This window comes from Camellia sinensis, chromosome 1 (genome assembly GCF_055761805.1).
Source record: "Camellia sinensis isolate YWXY chromosome 1, ASM5576180v1, whole genome shotgun sequence".
Lineage (NCBI taxonomy): Eukaryota > Viridiplantae > Streptophyta > Magnoliopsida > Ericales > Theaceae > Camellia > Camellia sinensis.
In genome coordinates, this window is record NC_138961.1 from 669,677 (window position 1) to 676,497 (window position 6,821).

General features: G+C 34.4%; 1 long non-coding RNA gene across 2 annotated transcripts; it reads left to right on the plus strand.

Moving 5' to 3' along the window:
* The first annotated feature begins 935 nt into the window (after positions 1-935).
* On the plus strand, positions 936-6,421 carry LOC145790908 (uncharacterized). Of its 2 annotated transcripts, none has more exons than XR_014330275.1 (3): positions 936-1,514; positions 1,603-1,722; positions 6,097-6,421. It is a non-coding gene; the product is annotated as an uncharacterized LOC145790908 (long non-coding RNA). The 2 variants fall into 2 exon arrangements; XR_014330276.1 differs by lacking the exon at positions 6,097-6,421 and adding an exon at positions 1,831-2,009.
* Positions 6,422-6,821: the final 400 nt, after the last annotated feature.

Sequence of the window (6,821 nt, forward strand, 5' to 3'; positions counted from 1 at the left end):
CATAGACATAGTTTATAAAATGGTCTCAGTTCACAGGAACGAATGCGACTTGTGACGAATCATCAGCCGTGATCTTTCAAACAAAGGAAGACGAGTAGATTAGTTCAACTTTAAATTTCTTTTTGCACGTGAACCTTTTAAGAAATGAAAAACATGGTAGGCTTTTCAGAAATGAAGAAGATTGAAGACACGTTGAAAGCTTTTGACATGGAGAAATGAAGAAGAAAGCTGCCAAACGGGAAGTCCAAATGTATTTTGAATGATATGGTGGAATTGTATTTTCAGAATCATATCCAAACGTGAAGCGCGATGATATGGTGGAAATATAATTTGAAAATACAACCAAACACAGCGTAAGAGTCACTGTTGTACCTTTAGTATAGCAGTGACTGTTGTGCCCCAATTTGAGGTGTATTATGAGATTATTTTTATGATCCAAACTGTTATTTTGTAAGATTTGTTAAGTACTTTGTACTTACCAAAAATCATATTAATCAAATATCAATAATTATATGATTGATAATCAAAAAATAAACAATAAAATTTTCACAAAAGAAAAACTTAATCATAAAACTTCTTTTTTGATTATCAATCATATAATTATTGATATCCGATTAATATAATTTTTAATAAACATAAAGTACTTAACAAATCTTACAAAATAACAAATTAAATTATAAAAATAATCTCGTAATACACTTCAAATTAAGGCCTCGTTTGGGGAGTGGCTATTTTAGTCAAAAAGTCAAAAAATTACTAAAAATTATCACATTACCTCTTTACTTTTCTACACATCTTTTCATAAAAATTCAAAAAATTACTAAAATAGTCTATTCCCAAAATGAGGTCTAACTCACAACCACCATTGCTGTTAGAGACACAACAGTCACCCGTAATGCCCCGTAAAATGAGTAAATTACCCTTCCATTTCCTTCACCCTTCTCACGCGTTTTAATTTTCTCTCAAATCTCACATTTCTCTCTCTCTCTACTCTCTAGGGTTAGGGTTTTGAATTGCCACCTCCATCGAAGCCCTCTCTCTCGCCGACGTTCACCGGCCTTTCTCACTTCGTCGGTGAACGCGAGCTCCGTCTCTGGGACCTCGCCACTGACACCACCGCTCGCCATTTTGTCAGCCACACCAAAGATATCGTCTCCGTCGCTTTCTCAATTGACAATCGTCAAATCGTTTCAACCTCCAAAGATCGATCAGTCAAGCTGTGGAACACATTGGGAGTACACGATTCACTCATCATAGTTTCAGTACATCGATGGCCTCACCCATACAGTAGCCGAGGTCCACCGGGAGTGACGACGGAGGATGCCGATTTGGGGATTTTCTCTCGCGTCGCCGCTGCCTTTCTCTCTCTACCAATGGCCGAACTTCTCCAGTAAGCCCTTCTATCAAATCCTCCGGCGACTTGATGGAAATTGGCACCAGATCGTCGGCCTCAATGTCGCTCAAAACGGCGTCGTTGTCCTCCTCACCGACACTCGCCATTATTGCTTATACTCGTATGTGTATATATATATGCAAAAGAAGTTGCTATAATGGATCGATCGAACAGAGGTCTGATGGAGAATTTCTTCTGTTGTTTCTTAGTCACAAAGTTTGGCTGAGAGATCTGATGGAGGATTTCTTCTCCAAACGAGCCTCGATCCCCATAACCACTACCAATCGTCCTTGCAATGTCAGATAAGACTACTGCAAAATGACTCTCTGGTAATCGAAAATTATACAATACAATACATTTATTCAATAGTTATTTTATGTTGTTGTGGTATTTGGACTAAGTATAATCTGTTTGATTGTTAATTTATAATCTTGTAGGTCTTGTTTTGGTTCACAAAGTCAATGATTGTGCTTGAACCCTTCTAAATCTCTGAGCTTTCCTATTCAGTTTTTGATTTGGTTCAAAAAATGGATATGGCCAAATGCCATTAAAAAAAAAAAATTTGTTACTTTATGAGGACTCAATAATTTTCAATATCAAAGGTTGTGTTGAACAGATCAGGATCTGAGACTTCAATGGCTGTGTTGTAGAGGGTAGACCAATTAAACAGTTCAGATTAGAAAATTTAATAGTGTGAAGAAATTTGTGCAGATAGAATGAGATGGAGAACTGAAGAAATTTGAACAGATAGAACCAATTTGGACTGATAAAAAATTGTACATATAAAAATTTGGGATTAAAAAAACATTAAAACAAATTTGATAGACGAAAACTTGGGCAGATAATAAAAAATTAATACATATTTCAACAGATAGGGGAAAAAATGAACAGATAAAGAAAAAATTAAACAGATAGGGAAAAAATTTGAACAGATAGACGCAAATTTCAACAGGTAGGTTTAAAATTAAATATATAAAAATATTTGAATAGATAATTAAAAAAATTAAATATATAGAAAAATTAAACAGATAGATAAGGGATAAATATGGAAATAAAATATCCTCTAAAAATAACAAAAGGATTTTTCATTAAACTATTTCACAAATAGTGGATCTCTCACCAATAAAAAAATATCAAATGGACCTAACTCCTCAAGCACTCTCCATATTAGGTTTATCACCAATTGTCTCTATAAAAAATTCAGAAGAACAAAGCTGAATAAATGTAAAAAATTCAGAAATTAAGTACCGAAAACCTATAAACAATTAGAAGGTATAGAATCGAAAATCTATGTCCATTCGGAAGTATAGAATTGAAATGTTCAAAAAAATTTGGAAGTAAACAACCGAATAAATCTATTTTATTCGAAAAACCAGTATCGAATGAGCAAAACTTATTTTGTTCGGGAAAAAATCAACCAATTATCGAAAATAAAAGATAGATACACATTACTTATGAAATGGGAGGGAGATATGAAATGGGCAAAACTAAATTTATTCTAATAACTACAAAATGGGAGGGAGATACACATTACTTACCTTCAACAATGCAATATAGCTCAATGTAAGTCTTCGATGGGGTTGTGTTTTGTTGGAATAAGGGTCTTCAATGGAGTTGTGTTTTGTTGGAACAACCATTGTGGGTGGGTGTGTGGAAAAGTGACGTGTGGGTCTCTAAAAGGTTTGAAGGTGTATGGAAAACTTATTTAGGTGGTATGTGTACAAGATGTAAGTTAGGGGTATAATTGGAACATGTGGTATATAGAATGATAATAATAATGGGAATTACTAAATGCTTTTACTTTTTTTCTTAGGACCTTCCACTTCTTTGAACCCCCACCACCAAAATTACTCTATTTCTTATTTTTCTTTGGATCCCTTCCATAATTTCAAATGTACTCTTTAAACTCTGATCCTAACACTTTTCAACCGATAATCTCCCCTACATCCGACAACCTCTTTCCTTCATCGGCAACCCTCCCACACCTCCTCCTTCACTAGAGACCCTCCTTCAACCCTCCTCCTTCACCGGCGACTTTTCTTTTCTGACGGCATCTTCCTTCCCCTTCTTCCACTGGCGATCCTCTACTTCGTTTTTTTTACCCAAGTCTCTCATTCCACAAATCTCAGTCATTTGCCATCCCTACCACCCATACAACTGCCCTAGAGCCCCCTTACACATGCTCATGTTCAATTTTTTTTCATTTGAAATTGTCTCGCTTGTTTCGGAAAACCAGTATCGAACAAACAGTAGTAGTTCAGTTATAGGCCACCGAACAAATGGTAGTGTTTTGGCCTTGAACTACCAAACAAAATCTGGAGAAATCGCAAGCAACACTATAGTCGTGACAATCATGCATGGTGGGTAGATTTGCCACCATCACTGATCTTCTGTGATCGTGATTGCGATTTGATGAGAGATAGATAAATAGAGATAGAGAAAGAGAAAGAGTCTAAGAGTGGTGTAGGTGGTGGCATTGTTGGTGGTTGGTGAGTAAGAGTGAAGGTGTTAGTGGCTAGAGGTGATGTTGGTGATGGCAGTGGAAGTTGCTGGCCGAAATAAGGGGCGGCCACCAGTGTTGGGGTGATCGGGATGGTAGGTGAGATTAAGGTTAGGGTTTGAAAAATTAGGATTAGAAAGTTAGGGATGGGGATAAAAATGAAATTTTATGTTTGAACAAAATTAGAATTAAAAAAAGGAAGATGTGGGAGGTCCTAAGAAAAAAAATAAGGGTAAATAGCACTACTCAATAATAATACATAATCAAATTCATAAATGTGTGAACTAAGATATGATGTGTATAGAGATGAAATGGTGTGTAAAAATAAAATTTCGTAGGATATTATTAGCAGGTTCGGGACCCAACTATGTTTGTCTCACGTTTTGTCTATTATTATATCACCCTTTTTATTTATTGGTATTTATATTTGGTTACCCATTTAATAAAATTAAATTACGAAAATGATGCTTATATTAGTCTTTCCCACCCTATTTTGAGATCTTCTCCCACTAATGTCAAAGAGTGAGGATTCTTTCAACACTAAAAATTTTGTCGAAAGTTAAACTTGGAAGTTTACTTATAGAGAAAGAATATCATTTATTTAGTTCTAACTTAAAAGTTAACTTATTTTTAAATTTGTTTTTTAGTGATTTTTTCAACTTCGGGCCTACTATTTGAACTTAAAAATTCACTAAAAATAAAAATAAATTACTTTTTTGTAACCAATTTTACTTCTGTATTGAGATTCATGACTACAATTTTCACTAAAAACCCAAACTGTGACAGAAATTTACATATTCAAATGTTGATTTTGACCAATATAGTATGTTATCTTTAAGTTGTGTACAATTATGTTTATTTCTTATATTCAAATTATATCGTATTACTCAGCTTTTCATTCACTGAATTTGTGAACTCATTTTTATTCATTGCCAGTTTCATATGGGACCCTATATATAGCATGTATTGAGGCCTACTTTTCGTGGGATTTTTTTTAACTACTTTTTGTGGCCTCTTAGGCTTGTTAATTGTCTATTGAATTTCTATAAATTGTATCATGTTTATTGGCCCTTTGAAACTCTTATTAATTCAGGAAATTTTATTTCCACGTGCTCTTTTATCTTTGTGCCTATTATATTTCAGTTCACGCACTTAATGAATTTAAAAAAAAAAAATGTTTACTCAATATACAACCTTTTATACTCGGAAATTTTCCCTTTTTCATCCTTCCACCAATAACCTATTCTCTAATCATAACTAGTCTCTGTTGCCACCTTCACCATAGCCACTGCCATAGCTCGTCTCAAAATACGGCGCAGTGTTTCCAAACTTTCTATTGCCTATACAACCAGAGAGTTCACACTTGTCAACTGCAAACTTGACATATCTAACTCCATCTCTCAGGATAAGCTTTTTAAATGGCTTCTAATCATTGATTGCACTTGTTCTTTTTCTACATTAAAGTGACTCGCCTCTCTATATCTATATGGGGACATGTTATCATTAGCAATACTTGATCTGCTACCACACAGATAGAGTTGTTTCTCGTAATCCAATCTTGAATTCATACCCCTACTAAAGCGGTGAAGAGAGGCGGCCAGCGGTGGTGCGGCAACTAGTTATGGTTAGCAATTTTTGGGTGGCTTGGAAATTAAGATTTTGGATGTGGAAAATAAAATGATATTTTGATATTTTTGTTTTAGGATAAAAATGTAATTAATTTTTTTTTCATTAAGTGTGTGGAGTGAATTTTTTTTTTTTGTAGAAAGAATTAATTCATATGTTTCATTCAATCAATGGGTATGTGCATTTACTTTTACATGCATGTCCTTTTGACACCCAAGCAAAAAAAAAAAAAAAAGATGAAGGATTTTATTAATGGGAGCCTTAGGACACATTGAGAAAATTAAAAAATTTGTATATCTTGTATGAAAGTGCATATGCCATAAAGAATAAGCAGCACGTTAAAAAGACCTAAATAATAAAACACCTAGCTTCTCTTTAAGCTTTTTTACTAGTCGGTTCTGCTCTGAAGAGTTTTTCCTATTTTAGTCATGAAGTTTGGTTTTATACACCAATAAATCCTGGGGCTCTTTTTTTCTTTCCGTTTTACTCCTGCTCTGTTTTGCCCTTGTTCATTGTTTTCTCTCTCTCTCTCTCTCTCTCTCTCTCTCTCTCTCTCTTCCTCTAATGATTTCTCCAGTCGGCACACGTCCTTCTCCGTTGCCTTTAATGCCGCTCAGTTCAACCACCGCTGTTCTCTATCACCTTTAACGTCGCTCGTGTCAACCATCACCGTCCTCTGCCGCTGTCACCATTATTTTCTTCCATCATCAATCTGCTATATTCAACGTTGAGTTTATGTATTGTTTTGAATGAATATGGAGATTGTTTGTGTGATTTTTTCTTCAATTATTTGTTAATCACAATGTAGAGATTATTGTGTGTTTGTTGGAGATTGTTGTGTATATATTTAGAGGATTATACATTTTTAGTTATAGTTTCAATGAAAGCTAATTTGTTCAATATGCTATGGACTGTTGCTATGCTAAAATTTTGATATTACTATAGTGATAAATTTACCACTGATTTTGTTCGATATATGGTTGTTGTTGTGGTGGAATTTTAATATTAATATAGTGATAAATTTATCATTTTTGTCAATGTAAAGTCATAAATATGTAGGATGATCAATTAATCATTTGGGTCATTTGGTCAAACTTCAATTTACCCCCTTATAGTTTGGGACATGTGCGGATTACCCCCCTGACATTTGAATATCACCATATAACACTCTTGTGGTTGGTGGATTAAAATGCACTGTTCACTTTTCTATCCAAGTTAACGGGCCGTGTAGTTCAAACACTCACACAGAGAATAAGTTACATTTTAAGACCAAAATACCCTTAGAACATCTTTAAATTTGCA